This window comes from Meleagris gallopavo, chromosome 8 (genome assembly GCF_905368555.1).
Source record: "Meleagris gallopavo chromosome 8, MGAL_WU_HG_1.1, whole genome shotgun sequence".
Taxonomy (NCBI): domain Eukaryota; kingdom Metazoa; phylum Chordata; class Aves; order Galliformes; family Phasianidae; genus Meleagris; species Meleagris gallopavo.
The window spans coordinates 17,761,976-17,782,532 of NC_139411.1; the positions used below are offsets into that span (position 1 = coordinate 17,761,976).

The 20,557-nt window shown below is 39.3% G+C and overlaps 1 protein-coding gene across 3 annotated transcripts in view; it reads right to left on the reverse strand.

Annotated features, from left to right (window-relative positions):
* The window catches only part of ARHGAP22 (Rho GTPase activating protein 22), a 123,223-nt gene that overhangs the window by 90,319 nt on the left and 12,347 nt on the right, over positions 1–20,557 (reverse strand). The window lies entirely within an intron of this gene.

The following is a 20,557-nucleotide window of genomic DNA, read 5'->3' on the forward strand; positions in this document are numbered from 1 at the left end:
TAATAATAAAAAAACTGCCTCAATTAGCTTTTCAGTAAGGTGAACCACAAACCAAATCAAGGTCAATAACGTAACTAGCAGGGAAACGTAACTTACTATGAAGTTTATTAACAGAGCCTGGAGATTTTCTGCCATCTTCTCTGTCCTGGTTAGGTTTCAACCTAGCATAGCAAACTAAGCTGGCACATCAGATCGAGGCATGGGCAGACTGATTACTGTTCTCCAATGATTCTCTGCAAGAGTGATAGATTCATAATGCAACTTGTAGAAGAGATGAAAAATTGTGGGTGCATTTTGACAAAAGGAGACTGAAATGGAGATTTCTGCTAGCCTTGCAGTATGTTAATATTTGTCAGTGCAAAAGAAACTTTAACAAAAGATTCCCAGAAGCACCAGGAGAAAGTGTCTGCTAGCAGGGCTGCTTGAAGAAGCTGAAAAGAAAACTTGCTTGCATAGTGGAATTTTCCGTGAGCAGTTTAAGACACAGCTGTCTGTCATCTGTCTGAGATGGCCTATGTGCACATAATTTGACATGAGCAAAGGAACTGGATAAGATAACCCATTGAAGCAATTCTTACTGCTCCACATTTCCATATCAGCATTTCATTGTTTACTTATTTTTAATGCTCACATCAACCACTAAACTTCATATGGACTCTGGCCTTTTCTTTTGCTTGAACTATTTTGCAAAGGCGCCCATGTAGACTTCTACATCAGATATTCTAAGTAAAAGCTAAACAGTCTAATAAAAATGAAATTTTGTACCTTCTGACCTGCCAGCTGAGGTCAGAATGGTTAGTCAAGGATGGAGAGCTCCTTAGCATTCTTGAAGTACAGATCTCTGTAACACCTTTTTATTTTTTTAAGTCAGTATTTTAATAACATTAACCTCCTGGAATAGAAGTAGCATTATTAGCTTCAAAAAGCCTTTTCTACAATATATTTAATTACATATCAGTTAGTTTGCACACCTCATCAAGTCCCAAGAGCAATGAATGCAAGTCCTACCTGGGGCACGATAACAGGCTGATAGATCTTACGGGTACACAGATACTGTATTTAGGATAAAAAGAATAGAGAATATAAAGTGAGCAAGAGGAGGATCCCATTTCATGCTGTTTTAGATGTTTTCCTGTTACAAGTGAGTAATGTAGTTATGGGGTGCAGAAGCAATGTCTCATCAGGCATCTGGCTTCCTTTAAGAGCTATCCCTCTATGAGAACCTGAAATTAGATCAAGTAACATGACTGTTGACAGTAAATAGGAGCCAGAGGTTGTGTACACAGCAGATGCTATCAGATCTTCAGGTGTTAGCTTCAGTTGTGTACAGATTAAGCACAGCAGGTAGTTCAACCCATACAGGCAGTTCATTGAAGGGGCACCCAGTCTGCTGGCAAGGGAAAGAAACCTAAGCATCTCAACTAATGTAACAACCACATATTAAAAGTCTCTGCACTGCTACTCTCCTGGTAACTATGTACCAGGGTTCCTGGTTTTATATATACAGGCAGCAGTCCATTCCTCTGCTGAAATACAGCAGCTCCATTTCTGGGTTTGGACCACATTTCCTATTCTGCAAGGCTATATCCCATTTGTATTAATACACCTTATGCTCATTTTAGAGGACAGGGTGCAGCATGGTACAAAGTGACATTTACTTCCCTCTTTAACAGTGACAAGTGAAATTAAGGCAGTATTCATTTTACACAAAGATATAAATCATTTTTAAACTGAAGTTTATGTTTCCAACTTACAGCAATCAAAAGCTGTAAAAATAAAACTTTTGATTAAAGTTTTTTTTTTTTTTTTAATTGAAGTGTTTCAACAAAGGAATTACAATCAGCTCTGCTTAGCAACGAGATGATTTCTTCCACCATCGGCCCCAAAACCAGAAACCAGACTGCAAATTAATCAAAAGACCAACCTTGCAATCAAGCCTCTGAAATGCTATCAGGTAATTTCTCTTCTCTTTGGAGCATAAGTAGTAGCGACTACAGAGGTTAGCAGTACCTTGCCATCTACTAACATAGCACGAGATTTGCTGTGTTAGGCGAAAGGTTAATGTTTGCTTTCATTTGACAGACACAGTCACAGAAAAAAAAAAAAATTCTAGACAAGTGCAATAATTGGCCAGATAGATTCAGTATAATATTTCTTTTTAAAACAAGCCTACATTTTTAAACTTCTAAATTATTTTCAATTTTTAGGAAAAACAGCTAAAGAGCAATCATGTCACACACAGCCTCTCCAAAACGTACCTTAGTACCTATAGGTACATGGGAAGAGGAGAGAAAAGCAACTTGAGCCTTGTCACACTGGGGAACATCAGCTGCAGATCCACGCAGATGACATTCTCTGCTCTGCGATCCCAATTCGCTTTTTCCTTTGTTCAATCTTATGTTTTCAGGTAAAATGCAGAATACTCAAGATTCCCAAGTCCTCTTGGTTATTGTGCATGCTGAACACCTTAGCAAAACAAGGAACAGATTCATATGCTAACCTGATGCCCCAACACACTTTGTGACCAGGGTTGTTAGGTCCCACCACACAAAGGAAGAAATACTTCTTGAATGCAGGCAAAGCAGTAAGCACAAAAGTTCATTTATGCATACACTTATTCATCTGGGGACTGCACAGCTCTAAAATACTCCAAACTGTGCTATTGCATGCTTCATGTGGCTGAGTAGCCTAACTGTGCATTTGTCAAAACCTTCTCAAGAGTCCTTTGACAACAGGTCTTCTGTTAAAATGTACCTTTTTATTTACTAAGGAGGCTAAAAAGTAACCCAGAAAAATAAGCGGATACAACAATTTAACAGGAAAATTTGTTCCTCTGAGAGGAACTCCAAGGTAGTATTATGAATTCTAAGACTACATTTCTGAAGCACAGCCTGTAAGATATGACATTCTTCTTACTATCATTAGGAATGATGTTCTGAAGGACAGTGTTCTCCAAAAGCCTTGCCATTTTGTTCAGGAAATGGAAAGTTATTGAGGGTCTTTAAAAAAAAAAAAAAAAAAAAAGATTTCATCTTTCTATTCCTTTTACACAAAGCACAATCACCATTTAGCAAGAAAAAAAAAAACAGCTAGCTTTTTTTTTTTTTTTTTTTTTATCTCTCAGTCAAGCATGATTTTCCCAGTGATCTCTTTCTTACAAAACAGCAAACACTGCTTGACTAAAAACTTGGTTTCATCTTCTTTCTCTCTGCTCCAGTTTGGAATCTACTGACTAGCATTTTAAATTGAGCAGTCTGAACTGATGGTGAGATTAAATAAAGTAAATGAAATGTTTACTTACAGCCATGATAACCTTGCATCACCAAAAATTCACTTACCAGAAATTTTTGGCTTCAGACTCCCCACTCCTATCTCTAATGTGAAAAACTGCTAGTGCAAAAAAATGCCAAGAAAAGAGATATAACAGCACTGAAACAAGCAAGCTCAGGTATTAGGAAAGTGCACAGTAATCAACAACAGCACATGGAAAACACTAAAACACTTCCCCAGCTTCAGGTTCCAGTCTGGACAGGCATATAGAAGCCAACAGTCTTACTGGGTGAGGTGGAAACAGGATATTATTCCTAGCTCCATTCCATTCCCTGCCAACAGTCATCATTTAGCCACACAGTAAGCCACTGAATCTAAAGGAAAGTGTAAAGGAAAAGTCCAGTATTTCTGCCCAGGAATCTGGTACTTCTCAGCCAGGAGGACAACTCTACTACAGCAACAAGAGTGAAACATTTCCTTTGCCAAGTGATCCCTCCTTCTGGCTGTTCTGATGTTTCTACTCCAGCAACATACCTAAGGTAACTGTTTCAAGGTCTTTAGTTTCTCCTGACCCCAGCTGGAGGAAATGAGCCTGGGGGAAGAGAGCAAAAAGAGACTTTAACTTAATTCTAGACATAAACAGAAGTAAATCTCCTCATGCTCCTGCCCCTCTGATAGCTGCAGATAACCAGCTGCATCAGGGAGATTGACACTTCATCCTGCCAGTTCTTCTAAGGAATCAGAATCTACTCATCAGTTAGTCCTATCTATGCCCGACGTACTAAAAGCTTATCTAGACAAAAAGCTGACAGGGCAAGCACAAACTCAAAGCACATTATCAGCACCCTGGCCCCAAGCCCCACATCTCCTCCTGCACCCACCAAAAGGATTCCCCACAGCAGAGTGGGATTAGTCAAAGCTCATGGCCAAAGTCATTGCAAAGCACCCCAAATCATCCTCTGAAATTATGCACAAAGACTTGAGTATAATGATGCCACAGGAACAAGTACGCAAAAAGAACTTCCACTGAAGCTACAGAAATAAAGGGCAGTAAAAGCTGCCTGGGCTTTCACAATCAGATCCAGATATTCTGTATTTTAAAAATTCTAGGAGTATTTCAAACCTAGCAAATAAACTTACCAATAAGTTTAAGGAAAGAGATGAGTTTCAACAAAATCATATAAAGATGTATTTTGCCTCAATTTAGAATACAGTCTACAGCTTTGCTCTTCAGGCCTTCCCCCACAGGGACTGAAAACACAGGTTCATTCATTTTACTTTCTTGATCATACTATTGCAAACAGCAAAGTTACAACAAACTTGAGATTTTTATTACGTTTCAGTTAGAGTTCAGTTCAGTTTCATAATAGACTTCACTAAACAATTTTCAACCTTCTGCATTGGTCAGAAGAATAAACGAGGAGAAAGATTTATACCATCTCAAAAGTATGCTTTTAAAATAAGATAAAAACACAACAAAACGTAAGATAGACTCATTAGAAGGCCTCAAAATGTTTTTGTAATACACATTCAGACTTTGGGACATTTAAAACTAAGAACACTTAGTTTTCCACTAAGAACAACCTAACAAATATCCATCCTAGCCATCACCATTCTCAGAGAATGGCATGGCTTCACACACATCAGCAGCTTTGCCCAAAGGCACAAAGCTGACATGAGCATAATTCATTCTTTAGATCCTGAGCTTAGTAGGCTAGCTGAAATACCACTGTAGAAATACTCTTTAGAGCTGCTCTCTTTAAAAAAAAAAAAAAAAATGTAGAAGGGAATAGATGAGGAAAGAACATCAGCAAGGAACCTTACTGCAACACTTACTATTTCTCAAAGAGTAAAAGAACTACTTTCCGTTATGTAAAATACACTTGTTTGTGGAAGAAAAAGAAGGAAAAAAAAAACAACAACACAATGAATTAAGTGTAAGAAGAATACATCTGGAGACAATATCAAGACTTCCCCCATCCCCTCAAAATGAGCCACCGTGGTCTTGATGTCATCTTTCCAAGGGATTGCCTGAACACCAAGCACAGGGAGAAAAAGGTTCTGTGTCCCATGTCACCGCAGGAACAGCAGTCGGCTCAGCCCCGGCCGGGCAGCCCCCCGCCGCCCCTCGTGTCAGCGCTGCCAGTTACCTCCAGGCCGCAGCCCGCAGCCCCCGCAGCAGCACAGCCCCATGGCACGGCACGGCTAGGGGGCCAGCTGGGCGCCTCGGGGCTCCCCTCTGCCGCCTATGTTTGCGGCCAGCCCCGGGACAGTCCTCAGCTCCTCTGGCTGATGTGATAGCCGCGAGAGGCAGACGTAGCTCTCAGGCGGCCGGAGGGCAGTAGCCACTAAATGCCATCCTTCAGAGCGCATAAAAAGATGCTAGGAATGCCGTTTCACCTCTTGGAAAATTATGCCGGCACAGGAAAGGGTTCTATCAATTGCTCCTCCCAGAGTAAACACTTAGCCATGCATCTGCGGCAGCTCTTGCAGGGACTGATAGGTACTGAGATTCTTGCAGAGGTCCATGCTGCTCCAGCAATATTTAGAAGGCATGTTTAAACACTTTCTTGTAATTGCATTAACCTAACTAAATCACTAGCCACAGAGACAAGATAAGAGTTTTGTTTTGGGATAAGAAAAGAGCAACATACATAGAACAGATGTTTCCTGGCTCTCTGATCACTCAGTGTTTGTTTTCAGACTTCACTGAAAGCAGCAGGGACACTGTTCAGAAGGAACAACACCCTTAAGCACTGCAGCCAGGTGTGGGACCTATTTTTTTTATCCCTCTGGGGGTTTGTTTTAGCCAGAAGCTTACAGGCAAAGGGGTACAGCACTTGGGTCAAGCGTTAAGTTCAGAAGCGATGAGCAAGAGAACCAATGACCCAGTCCCAGTCAGGGCAGGTACTGCAGAAGAGAATGCTCTGAGAGCTGTGGGCAAAGCTTTTCAAGCAACAAAACCCTCTTAATCTGTGGTAAGATTTTGAGAGTTACCTCTGCTAGCATACATAACTCATTGTGTACAGCAGGAGCTGTAAAAAGTTTTCTGTAATTCTTAGTAATTCGACCTTCTAGATGCACAGTTAATTATGCATGTCTTAGCCTTTAACTGCATATACCAACTTGAGAGTAAGATGTACAAGAACAGGTGCCCAGAGTTCAACGTCTAAATCTTTTCTTCAAGTACTAAGCAATTTGGCTGATCTTTCAGAAACATGACGTACTTAAGTGCCTGTAAAATGAATTGGTGGAGACTAAGTTTTTCTAAGCCCTAAGTTTCCCCAAAACAAACAAACAACCTCCAAACCATATACTTGGCACTTCATTCCAGCTACAGCTCTCTGTTTTGCTATCTGAAATCCCCGATTTTAGTTCACACCCCTCCCTCCCCCCCTCCCCTTCAGAAATATGGTAGTGCATTGGCTTCTACTCTGAAAGGAAAACTGGCTGCTAAACAGTGCTGGACAAGTAATGAACTTTCCTATTTAAGGACCAAGTTGAATATCTGGAAACCAGAGACAAAGATTTAAGCCAACCATTTTTATTCAGGGGGAAAAAAAAGAAAAAAAAAATAATATGCTATTCTATTTCAACAATTCATTCCAGATGTGATTTTTTTTATTCTCTTAGGAGACAAATATTTCTCATGATTCCCAAATCACAAAAGTTGGAGTTGTAGCTCTAGAATAGGGCAAATGGTCCTTTTCAAACTTTTAGATGTAAGACAAGGACTACAAAATTTTCATTTTCTCTCAGAACCTCTATGGCACAAACTGGTCTGAAGAACAAAAATACTGACAATATTTTGAGCCATTAATAAGAAAACAAGTGATTCTGCACTTCATAAGGACATACTGGAGCCAGCCAGTATGAAGTACTTATGTACCAGTGAAAAGCTGAACATTTATACTTATACCTCTGTTGAAAATCCAAAAGAACGAGAATGAAGTTAATCCAGTTTTGCCAATATCATTAGATCCACAAACATATTTATATACTAAGAACTCCCTCACATTAGTAATTCCTAAAGTCAGTTATTTAGTAAACTGCTAACAGCTCTCTTTAGTGGAGAAGGTTTTTTTTTTTTTTGAGAGAGAGAAAAAAAAAATCAGATCCAACCCACATTACTCCCTGTTTGATTACCAAGACATGGTAAATTACAGTACAGGTGGCTTGCCAGGTAACTGGGAGAACCATGTGACTCTCTATTACTGAATCCACAGGCTACCGAAACTCCAGGAAGGACTGTACAGGACTGAACTGCAGCAATATCTAAGTTTTTTTTTTTTTTCATTAAAATGAAGAAAAAAGGAAACCACAAGTGAGATGTTTTGTAATGACATAAACCACCGAAGTAGTACAAACTGAAAAAAATCAAAAGCAGAAAATCTACCCTGAGTACTAGATAGGCAACCCATGCTACTGCATATCACCACACAGGAGAGCTCTGGCTGCATCTGCTCAGGGCAAAGGAGAATAAAGTTTACTAATACTGTTATCTGATTAGAGCACAGCCTATTTGAGGAAAGCGACAGTGCAGCTTACTGGGCCACGTTGATGTCTCTGCAGAGATCACAAAAAACAATCTCCAATCTACAGACAGGTTTTGCCTGACAAACAGTGGGCTCCTACTGGAGCAGTAGAAAGCATCAATTGCTCCAGTAAAGACCAGAAACCTAGGAGCCTCAACGCAGAGAACAGTTTTGCCAAAATCTAACAAAACTCTGTCCTTCCAACTCCTGATCTATGCCTCTTCATCAGACAAGTGTCAAATTCCCAATTTTACTTTGAAAACATCAAGACTGTGTTTCAAGAAACCCAGAACTGGACTCTCTCCTTTTCAATTTGAACAAACTTTATGTCAAAATAGTGCTGTATGGTGCTAACATTGTAGGAAAGCACTACTCAGTTGGGTAATTTGTTTGCAGACATTTTAAGATGCTTTCAAAAAGATTAATTTAAAAGTCATTCCAAAAGCTTACAGTTCCATCTAAGCATTTTTAAATGGATGCATCCCTAAGCTGGTACAAAATTCCTACTCTCCACTAGATCTCAGGAAATTAAGAGTATTTTGGCAATATAACAACATAGGTAGAAAAGTGTGTTATGCTCAGCCTTGGTTTGTATATCTCCTAATATTAAAACTCCCTTGAAAATATTCATCATCTCTTAAATACCTAAGATCAGAGATCAGGTATTCAACTATAAGGTGATAATGTTACTTCCCCCATGACTTCTTCCCTCTGTGATCAGAGAAGTCTCAGAGAAGTCTAAACCATCTTCCAGATCCCACATCCTTCTGCCTCCAAAAGCTCAATCCTTTAAATACATGTTTCTAAAGCCTTTAATGTAAACTGTGAAAGAAATGTTTTTGCAAATCCCAGTTCTACAGGTTGGTAAGACTCTGAAATATAACTTGCTGACAGAAGTATAGGATCTTTGTGGTTTAGAGGTATTTCTAGTTCACTCCTCCACAAAAGAACAGGGGTTGGCACTGTAGATACATCACTAGATGGTATGAGGTAGGTATTGCATGCAGGTACAAAGTTTGTAACTGCCTTTTCAGAGGTCACACAACACATAAGCGTAGTGTGGCTAAAGGAAACAGGACACAGTTATGATGAGACACCGTAGGCTTAAAGAAAGTAGTACATTCTTAAAGAACAAAAGTCACCTAGCTAGTGAGTCAGCAATAGCATTTCAGAACTTATAACCTGTCCCTATTAGAAAGATTCTAGTCCAGAAAGTTGTGAGATCCTGAAATTATGAAAAAGTTATTCTGATTTGATGTTTATTTCCTTCCTCTTCTCTCTAATCACTGTGCTTCCAAAAGAATTTCAGCATCCAAAGCCATAACAGACAGCTATATATGAATAATCTACACTGGCATTTTTCACATTTTTTCCATATTGTCACCTATGTTTCAAAAGGTATTTTTCCAGGTGTCCACCTTATTTATTCCTAAAACACTTGTTGAAATAAAAAGGAACCTTGTGAAAAAGATAAAATGGAGTCTATGAATTCTAATCAACCATCTGGTGTACGTGAGAAGCTCACAGCTTCCTAAGTAAATTCAAAACTAATTTTAGGTGCAACCAACAACAAATGAAGAACACTTTGTTACAAGTTCCTATATACCTTCAGCCTTCAGCCATACTGTGTTAGAGTAAATCCTGTACCTCTAACCCTAGCATGTCCTCTCTTTAGAGTGTCTGCCTCAGAGATATTAGCAAGCTCTGAGGGTGCTGGCATTAAAGCACTGAGAAAGCACAAAAAAATCCCCAGTAAGTTCTGCCCACAAAGTCTCCTTTATAATGAATCCTTTGCACCTGTTCCTGGAAAAACTGATGTTCTTACTGTTCCCTTTTTTTTTTGTGAAAAGACAGTGTGCACTGATTGAAAGAGTATTCTAGGACAGCTCTTGCTGCTGTGCTTTTATTTCTGTCAGTGCAGGTAGGCACACTGGCCAACATCAACAAATTCTACTCTGCATGACAAATCCTTTCCTACCAGTGGCATGCATTCATAGCTTTTCTTGCCCAACTCCCCACTATTTGTAGACCACAGGGAAAGAATAGTAAAGCACACAGTTTTAGTGCAAATCACAGAATCACAGCTTAGGTGAGGTTGGCAGGGACCTCTGGGTTCACGTGGTCCAACCCCTATGAAGCAGTGACACTCAGAGCAGGGTGTACAGCACCATATTCAAGCAGCTTCAGAAGACCTCCAAGGAGGAGATTCCACAATCTCTTCAGACAACCTGTTCCAGTGCTCCATCACTTGTATAGTAAAGAAGTGTTTCCTGATCTTCAGATGGAACCTCCTGCGTTTGAGTTTGTACCCACTGCCCCCTGTCCTGGCACTAGGCATCACTGAGAAGAGCCTGGCTCCATTCTGTTGGGACTCTCCCTTCAGGTATTTACAGAGATTGGTAAGATCCCCCTCCCAAGTTGCCTCCAGGCAGTCTCAACTCTATCAACCTCTCCTAATAGAAGAAATGACCACTCCTGCAGTAAGAGAATTCTCACACTAATGTAGCTAGAAATGAATATTAAATCCACAACACCAAACTAAAGGAAGGAGCAGAGCTTTTATATTATCTTTTACATAATGCACAACTCTTCCTCAAGGCCTCACAGACGCTCCTCCTTTTAACATGGTATTCTTTTGATTTCTTAGCTCTTTTCTTCATTATCTTACACACACCCTTCTCAAAGTTTTCGTGAGTGTCAGACACCTCATGATTAAAAGCAAATCCCAGAACTAACAGCAGTATTTCATGAGTTCAGCATGATATACAGCATCTCTTTGGTACCAGGTGGGGACAAGGATCTATCAACATCTTAAGTGGACTTCAGTTATAAGAGTAGTAGTTTATGGATGTAGAACACTGTTTAATCCTGCAGTTACAAATGTATCCATCTCCACTGGCTGAGATTCAAAGTCAGACTTTAAAAGAATGTGTGCACTAGGCTATGCACCTGACAGAACAGAAATGAAAACAAACTATGAGAAAGTAAACAGAATCCTAAAAGGAAGAATTCATAAGTAACCTGAACTTTGTCTTTCTAATGAAAGAAATCACAACCATTTCAACTAGAGTGCTTGTAGAAAATTAGGAAGATTACACTTATCAGAACATGCTACACTAAACAGAACATATTCCTGACCCCAGCTGCCTCACTGCTTTTGTTTCACAATACAGTATCTGGAACAGAATCCACTGCAATAGGTATTATAAAGACTGAGTTATGAAAAGAAAAGCCACTAAATTCAACACAGAATAACTATACTTCAGTAAGTGTTCTTAGCACTCATCATGTTGATGTTATTTAAAAAAAAAAAAATCTTGAAAATAAGATGAAAAAGGATGGTCCTTGTGGTCACAAAAACTGTGTTTCTTCAAGGTCAGGGATTTTACACTTGTTTAGAAACATACTGCTAAAGTAATAAAACCAAAGTAATTTCTAGTAAGGAGTTTAAAGGCTTCTTTACTAGCATAGCTCAGCTCTGCTACGTCAGTGGTATGTAAAATGGGATTATGTTCTTTACATAATAACAGACATCCATGCACTCCTTAGAAAAACCAACGACAAGCTCATGCATGACTTATCAGGAGCCTACACATTGGTCACTAGCAAAAGGAGTTAAAATTATTCCTGGAATAAATAGGACAAATGAAACAGTCACACTGGTTAATAACTAGGTCTCAAGCAGAAGTGTTACAACGACTCTCCTTTAAGCCAAAGATGTTTAACCCAAACAACGGGGTCTGTTTGAGTTACTCTAATACAGTACAATTTCTTCATAGCAATCAGGAAGGAGAAAGTGCTACCTGTGTCTGCAATGCACATAAAGCCAATACTCAGGGATCTTCAGGATTTATCTGTTAGAAGAGCTTCATCACAAAAAAAAAAAAACAAACAAACAAAAAACCACCCACATTCTGGACATGTCAAAGATTTCACATCCATCTCTTTCTGAAGGAATTTCTTTAAACATCAAGAATTGACAGAAATAGATATTCCAAAATTTACTGATTTGAAAGCACACAATTCCTTAGTTCTCCATTTCCCCTTCCCAAGGACACCTTCAAGTACTAAAATTGCACGCATTTCATTTCTAAGCTGATTAATGTCAGCACTTCTCTTGGCTGCCCCAGGGAAACTAAATTGTTCTGCTTGTTTCACGGTTTTCCATTCTTCATGTTGCATTAGTCCTTCAGAAAGTACAGAGCCTGCATTTCCAGCTGTTCAGGTGTCAGGTGAGTTTGTTTCCCTGCAGTAACTCGTACCTTTTTAAGTTTATGAATAAACACTATGCATAAGAGAGACCTTTGTCACCACCTCCTCTGACTTCTTGCATAGCACAAGTGAATCTTGATAATAAGATCAATGTGGAAAGTATTTTGTGGGCAATCATGTTAATAGGACCCTACCCAAGGGTAAGGCTAAGTACAGACAAGTTCATAGGACAAGAATCTGAAAAATTATTTAAAAAGCAGTATATAAGCACTCCAACACCAAGCCCTTTTCGTTCAGTCATCATACATAATCACTACTTTGGAAATACCTACAGCAGCATAGAAAGGCTAAGAAAGCTTTTACATGTAACATTAGATTACTATAACTTTTTCGAATGGCTACTTTCTTAGCAAAGCACAAATCTTAAGTGTTTCACCACAGGGAATACATCTTTGCCCTACTTCCTTCTCCTCTCTGTGAGGTTCAGACAGCCCAGCACAAGCTCGTTCACACTGATAGCACACTGGCTATCCCTGTAGCATTTCAGACAAAAGCAGAATGGGTTGCATGTGAATCATCACAGCTGTTTGACATCAGGCCAGCTGCCATTTCCAAGTGACATCAGGGCAACATTCACAAACAGCTTCATAAACATATCAGATAGCAGCTTAACAATTAGATTTCTATTCAGACACTGGAGTAGCGTGTTATCAGCCTCACTGTCCCTTCCCCATTGTGCTATCACATGCGTGAAAAGGAAATGTGTTTTCTTTTCCTTACCAGAACTATTTGCAGATGGCATTTTCAAGTCAGAATATTATACTGAGCAGTTCAGCCACCAGCACTAACAGCTACCTCAGTCACAGAAGTGCTGCCTAACACATTTGTTATTATATGGTATGTTCTCAGGTTATGGTTTTATCTCTATTCTTTAGGTAAGCAATGTTCTGTAGGTGTCAGTGTTCCCTCCTGGAGCACTCTGGGGAACAAACATTTTGGTTTATTTCACTTAAGTGATGTCCAGACCTAGTTTAGAGACAACCAGCTCTACTTCTTGCCCTATTTTCAATGAACATAATGTGACTGAAGCACTTCTCAGAGGAGAGGAAAGAGAATATGGAGTAGAGTATGTGTATTCTGCATAGGCTGCACCTGCTGCATATCACAGAAACTCAGATCCATGGCAGCCCATGGCAGTAGGAAATAGGAGTAAAGCTACAAGTCATTAAACACTGCATATGTTACAGTTATTCTGCAATAACAGTATGAGTGGAGCAGAAATTAATTTCCTCATCCACAAAATTTTACATTTACAAACTTGAGACTGTCTTTTATTCCTGCTATTCCAAACACAAATGCAGCATGAACTCCACAGCAGACACATGTATCTGCTGACAACTTCAGGATCCATAGGTAATTAAAAAAAAATTTAAACCCCCAAGAATCATCATCCACCCCCTCAAAATTCAACTATTCACTTCTACTATCTGAGTTTAAAGAAAGAAAGAAACAAAGAAACAGGAACCACTCAGCAGAGATGGTGACCTTTAAAAAGTTCATGTGTAGAAAATCAAAAAAAAAAAGCAGTCCCAAGGACACCTATGGAAAAGAGCAAGCAAACCTGACTCTCTAGCTCTGATGACCAACAGAAGCCCACAAATAAGTCTGAAATACACTTTATCAGTAAAGTTACCCAACTGTTTCAGGGCAGCTAGTGAAAAGAATTAACCCATTAAATAGCAAAAAGCAAGTCAGATGAACTTCAGATAAAGGATATCAATACCACATGACTTAGGGTTCAACTCACCTCAGCAAGACTATTCAACTGGCAAAACATCTGTGGGTTGGGGATCTAAGCAGTAAACTTCCCTTTAGGTTAATATTTTCCTTCTTTGTACTGATGCTGACCTCTAACACTCATCTTTACTATCTCTAAAATTTGTTGTGTTCTATGAACTACGCTGCACATTTTATTTGCTTTACTTCATGCTTATCTGCTAGAGTATCTTCATCTGAGGCATCCTAAACATAGCATAAAACACAGAATTCACTCATCCTTATTGCAAAAAAGGGAATAAGCTGCTTCTGGTGCAGAACACAGCTGAACATCAGGCAGTACCATCAAAGCACACAAGAGGCAAGACAGCACTGAAGACTTCATTTCCAATTAGCAAGGAATACAGGGAAGGCACCATACAAGAGATTGTGTTGACAGACTGATATCACATTTTTATGAAACAAAGCTATTCCCGCACTGAGATGTTAAATATATTTATCTTTATACCAACCACATGCTCCTTAGGGCTTAATATATCATCCTTAAGGCAAAATATTCAGATCTTACTCTGGAAACACCACAGGATGAAGAGCTCAAAAATCTTACCTAATTTGCACTAAAAAGCCAACCTGATGGGATTAAAATATGCCTTGCAGGTTCCAGTGACAACATTTTACAGAGCCACATTTCTGCACCCAAAGGGCAGCCCTTATAAAATACTATGCAAATATATCTGACTTTCAGAAATACAATAGGTTAAGGAAAGCTGCTCTAAAACAGTTAGAAAGTGTGCCTTAATGATCACCACTAGCAGAAAAAGCTATTTGTGAAGCTCCATAAAAACTCATGCTCCTTTCTTAGAAGGCCATACTCTGTTGCAACTGAAGTTGTAAAAAACACCATTTTTGTTGAAAGTCAGTGCTTGCATTCAAGATACCTAGGTGTTAGTGATTAGAGATCAGACGTAAAGTTTCTCCTGGAGATGTAGATTCCAGAACATAAGAACTCATATGCTGTCACAGTCCATTTCCAGGATCACTTTAAACTACCCAAGGTCTCAGAGCACTGACGGATGTAGGCAATAGATCAAACACATCTAATGAAACAAAGGCATGAAGCAGAATCTTTGCATGCCAAATGCAAACACAAGCCTTGGGCACTGCATATGGTAAGGGGGAAAAATAAAAGCAATTTACTAGCTGCAGGTGCCTTTTGATACCCTTCAGTATGTTTTCAATTGACCACACAAAGTGAGCCAAAAAATTCATAACTATCAGAGAGCGTCACAGTCCTCAGGAGTAAGAGGAGCCTAGTAATGTGTCTATATGGAAGTCTGGATGCTGTATTAAGACCTTAAACAGCAATGAGCCATTGCCTTAAGTAGGCAATAGAGTATTGATCTCTCTACACCACTGAACTTAACATAACATTACTGAAATAAGTAAAGATTATACAAATTCAGACGGCAATTCAGTCTCTTTTTCCAGGTTATCTTTCAAGAAAGATTAATCAATGACATGGTACAGTCAAGTATTCAGGGACAGCATGGATCAGGAGATTAGTAAGAAGAGATGCCCTGCCTGCAGAAGATTCAAATTGTTAATGTCTAACATCTTCATGACTGAAGCCAGGGCCTCCATTAACTTCCCCAGACAACAGTTGCTTAACTTAAATCAATTTATACAACAAACCCAGAAACACTGGCAGCCCCTTGGTGCTTCTGCTGATCCTAAATTAAGTTGTCAGGGTCTGGCCAGGCCACGAAAACTATTTTTTGTTTTCAGGCACATAAAATCATTATAGCTGAGGAGAAAGAGAGCTGCTCCGAGGAAGACCGTTTGGGTCTTTCAGGCAAATCCCTAAGAAGCAATGCAGTGAGACTTTTGATCAAACTCTTACTTGAACACCCAGGCAGAGGAAACCTATTCCTTAAAACTGGAAAAAAGAAGATAAATGTTCTGAAAAAATAAGTTTCTCAGGTTCAGGATGGGGAAAAACAGATACATACAACAAAATAGCTAGTAAGTCCCAGGTGAAGATGGTTTACCTTCAAGAGTGGAGGCCTAGATTCAAGTGGCTTCCCCATGCAGCCATTATTGCACATATCCATACAGAACATGCTTTGCTCTTCCATAAGAAGGAAATCCATCCTAACATGAAGCAGGCAAAGAATTTGAAACCAAATTCTTTCAAATACTTCATTTTGGCACCTGTGACTGCAGCTTAAAATCTGCAGTAGTATCTTATGGATCCAAGAAGACTAAGCTGCTCATGGCAGGGCAAATGTTTGGAAACGTATGCAATGCTGTATTCTGCCTATAGAGCACAGAAATAGCTTCACAGGATAGATAATAGCACTTTTGGAATTTCTCACTTGTTGAATTGCTTTTGAGGAAACATCAAAAAACAAGGAGAGGCTAATTTCCTTTTACAGAATGAACTCACATTCAAGTGATTCAGGATATACCAAAACCATAGCAAGTTTCCAAGCACAAGGTGGAAAGAACCAGCACCATCTAGTGCTCAAGAGCTGATGGAGCAAGTAGAGCACATGCCAAAGTATCAAGATTTTGCATTTTTTGTTATGAAAGTACAGCATACGTATATCCAAAGGGACTTAGGCTGCACTCATCTTGCATGTAAGGAGTCTCTGCAGCAGACTAAAGCCCAGCAGATGTATCTGTATTACAAATGTACATGGTATTACCTTGAAGGTCTTAAACCCAAACTGTAAGGTAGTAACAAGTTTCCAGACTGTCAGGAAAGAAGGCATGCAATTTCACTGTGCTAGTCAGTCACTCCTTTATAAAGACAGTTCAGAGAAAATATTTTAGCTTTATCCCTCCTTAATAAATGGGAAGTCTAGCTTATATTACCTAAGATAGTTACCACTTTCAGGGACATAAATATTCTGCCTTGAGTTGCACTCCAGACTTCTAGAAGAATTAAAGATGAGCCAGTAGCAATGGCAGCTCTGCTGCAAATCTGTCCTCTCCTACAGATCAGTGCAGTGCCATGGATACTTACTGATGTCCATAAGCTTGCTAAGCATTTCCATAGTGCTCTGCTGAAATAATATCACTTCACTCTTTTCAGTAGGACCCAGAACTACTATTTTTGCTATGCTAAGTGCTGAATACTAGAAACCTAAATAAAACCCTCTAAAACCAACATCGCATATCCAGAGATGCAGTCAGTAGTCAGCCGTAGGCTTCAGGAGAAAATATTAATTACCAGCAGCAAACTCAGCTTCCTGCTGATAGTTAGAACTGGAATATGCATTGATTGATAGAAAATATAGAATGATTCTAAGTGTCTGAATTTCTAATTACTCCTCCAGGTATTTTAATTACATATCATCTCAACAGGAACTGAGATAAAAAGGTCAGAAAAATAACTTGCTGTTGATCAACTGAGACACAGAAGTGTACTGCAGAGCAGTGTTTTACAGGCACCTTTCACCCTACTGGGACAAGGCAAAAGAGCTGCCACTACAATCACTCTATAAAACTGCCAACAGCTCAACTGCACTCTCTACAGAGCATGTGGTCATCAGTTAAAGTCCCTATAAGAGTTAGCATTCCCATCTTCCAATTCTGCCTTTATTAATATCATATTAAATAGTTTAAAAAGACAGTGAAACAGCTCCTACAAAGAAGTTCCTGGATGAGGCATTTCAACCTGTCTCAGACTACTGGCAGAATACAACAAATTCCATATTTAAAGGAGTCACTGCTGAATTCAGGTCCCTTTTGAAAAGACAATTTGCTGATATTGAGCTCAGACTGTATAATTAATTGAACAGCATGCCAGAGTACAAAGCTTTGAAAATAACCTTCTAAATGTGAATCAAACATAAGCACCTTTGCTCTGGCTAAGCCTACACAAAGCCCAAGACAAGATCTGGAGACTGAATCATCTCACTAATGAGAGGGCTGGTAGTGTTACTCAAGAGGAGCATGTAAAGGAACCCAGAAAAGCATATTCCACAGTCTTCGTTTGATCAACCTCACATCCAACTGGTTTCAAAGACTTTTTTCTAGTCACAACAGTGGAAGTGAGAAATCAGAGTATATTGGGGAAAAAGCCAAGAGGGAAAGGGACAAGCAAGATTGATCTCTTTAGCAGTGGTTTCCAGTGAAATCAAATTATAACTCCCACAATACTGCACTCTTATTTTTCATATAAAAATCTAGCTAAAAGCTGTCACTGTTATCCTCAGCAAACAGCACTGTGGCAAGCTGTTATTACAAATCACGATAGAGTTTATCTGAAAAAGCTGCTTTCAATCACAACATGCCAGTTCATGAAAAGAAAGGGAAAACATTCTTCTAAAAAGGATGTTACCAAAATTATTCTAAATTTCAGAATTAAAAGTGAAGCAAAACCATCTGTCCCACTAAGACCAGTAGTGACGGAAGGTACACACAGGTGACAGGTTCAGAGTCCAGGCCTATGCCTGGCAGAAGAGAAACCTGGGTTTACTGCACAGGTGACAATGTTAGTCATTAAGGCAGCAGTTTAACTAAGGAAAAATTTAGATGTCTTTCCCCTCTCATTCTTCATGAGAAGACTGACTGAATCAATTCTAAAGAGGAAAAAACCTTCAACTCATCAAGTTTTCTGCAAATAAAAGCTGTTCTTTAGTCGGTTGCTAATAATCCATGCCCTAAAGACAATTTTTTCCTACCTTCTGAACTTTTTCATCACTCCCTTGACTCTGAAAACCTTCCCATATCAGAGAAGGATCTCTGATTCTACAGAAGAACTTGAGCATTTCCTCTCTTAATATTGCAAAGAGCAAATTATTAAAGTGAGACAAGCTATCTGCCACATGGCATTAAAAACATCAACCTTCTATAAAGTAAAAATTCAGAACTTTTAAGCCATCAATACTCCCCTAGGAAGTTCTCAGATATTAGCTGCTATATGTGAATATCACCCCCAAGTAATTCAATTTTGCACTTGGCCTCAGACCACCCCAAAAATTCTTTTAGAAATACCCTCTCACCACATGCTAATGCACCCTGGAACATAAGAGCAATCGATGAAGTGTCCATGCTTTACTCTGCCGTTCCACTTTGAGCTTTATTAATTGTGAGAGAAGAAAGAATGAACAGGCTAAAAATGGTCCAGAAATGCAGACAGTTTCTCCAGAAGAGGATAGAGAGTATTTCTGCCAAAGGAGGCAGTTTAGAAAGTGCTACCACTTGATACAACACTAGTTTCACTGTAGAATTATTCTACTGTCTCTCATGTCCCCAGTTAACCCTTCTCCCAGCTGCACTATACAGCTTATAAATGAACTTGATGAAACATGAATAATACACAATGCCCATCATTAGTTCTTGTTACTCAGCAGAAAAATCAATACAGGCTCTGTTACAGTGCAGAACATGCTGTTAATCTAGTCCCTGCACTCTAAGGAAGTAGCGCTCACTGGCAAGCCGACAACACAAAAACAGGCGGTAAGCTCCAGGCAACTCTTCTAGTAATAAGAATGCTGAAACCCTAGCTATCAAACAAGTAGATTTTTATGAGGTAGCTGCTGCTATAATCCAAAATTTGGGACATTTCCTTGTCAGGAACTACAAGATAGATCTCAATCTCTCTCTTTGCCAGTTAAGGTGGTATCAGGACACTATAGAAACGTTCAAAATACAGGACTGCTCTGAATTTTGTTAAAGCTCTGCGTTTCACACATACTGTAAATTCTCATATCTGTATTTACAGAATGTGCTTCTGTTAACAAGATCTTCAACTTAGTTAAAAATACTGAGAGATCTTATCACCCTTTTAGAGACTATGTAGTGCCAAGTTTACACTGGGAGAAAAGGAACACAAGCAGCAATACAATCAGTGTCAACACAAGGAAAGATGAGAACTGATGGAAAATAATGTTTTGAGTCCTGCAAGATGATTTGTGCTCCCTTTTCTATTTGGTACCCATTTAAGAACTGTTCACTATATGGATGTTCTGTGGGCTGGCAAGCAATCATTTCACAAAACAGGTAAGAAAGAAAACCCATTTAAGCCGAAATCAGCCCAGAATAAGCGTACTGTGAAGAAAATAGGAAACTCTTCAAGCTACATTTTTTTCAGTGACATTTGTGCCAAATCACATTCTGCATTGACTGGCTATTTGTAGCATTTTTCAATGCTTGCTATCTGTGTTGCAAACGAGCTCCCTACAGACACGAATAGATTCAGCTCCACATGGTTGAGAAAACATCTGAATTCTGCTGGCAGGACAGTGGTTCACTGAGAGTAAATAGTTGTTCCTAGGAGCCCAGAGAAGAGCAATGACAAAACTGAACACAAAAAACTGAACACAGATGTCCTGGGTCTCAAAACTATGCTGTCAAGCATAGCTTTTTTCCTATATCTTTGGATAGCCTTTCTCAAGTAGCCACACAACATTGTTGTTGCCAACTCCATTGAAGCAACCATCATTTGTGGCTCACGAGATCTACTTTGCAGCCCACAGAAGTAAAACTTAAAAGGCTGGCAAGAAGTGAAGAACACCCATTTACGCAGTGGCTCAGTTAATTGCCTTTATTGCCAGAACACACGGACACATTCACAACCAGGAAAATCCAAGTGCTTTCACAGCCCAGTTCACAGTACAGCAAGAATACTATGGTGCACAATCTTTGAGAAACAGTACATAAGATCTGTCACATTCAAGCAATTAATGCCACTTCATGTAAGCAATACTGTGAGCACAGTGCTCTGCTGACTTTTTTGTAGAGTCCAGCGTATG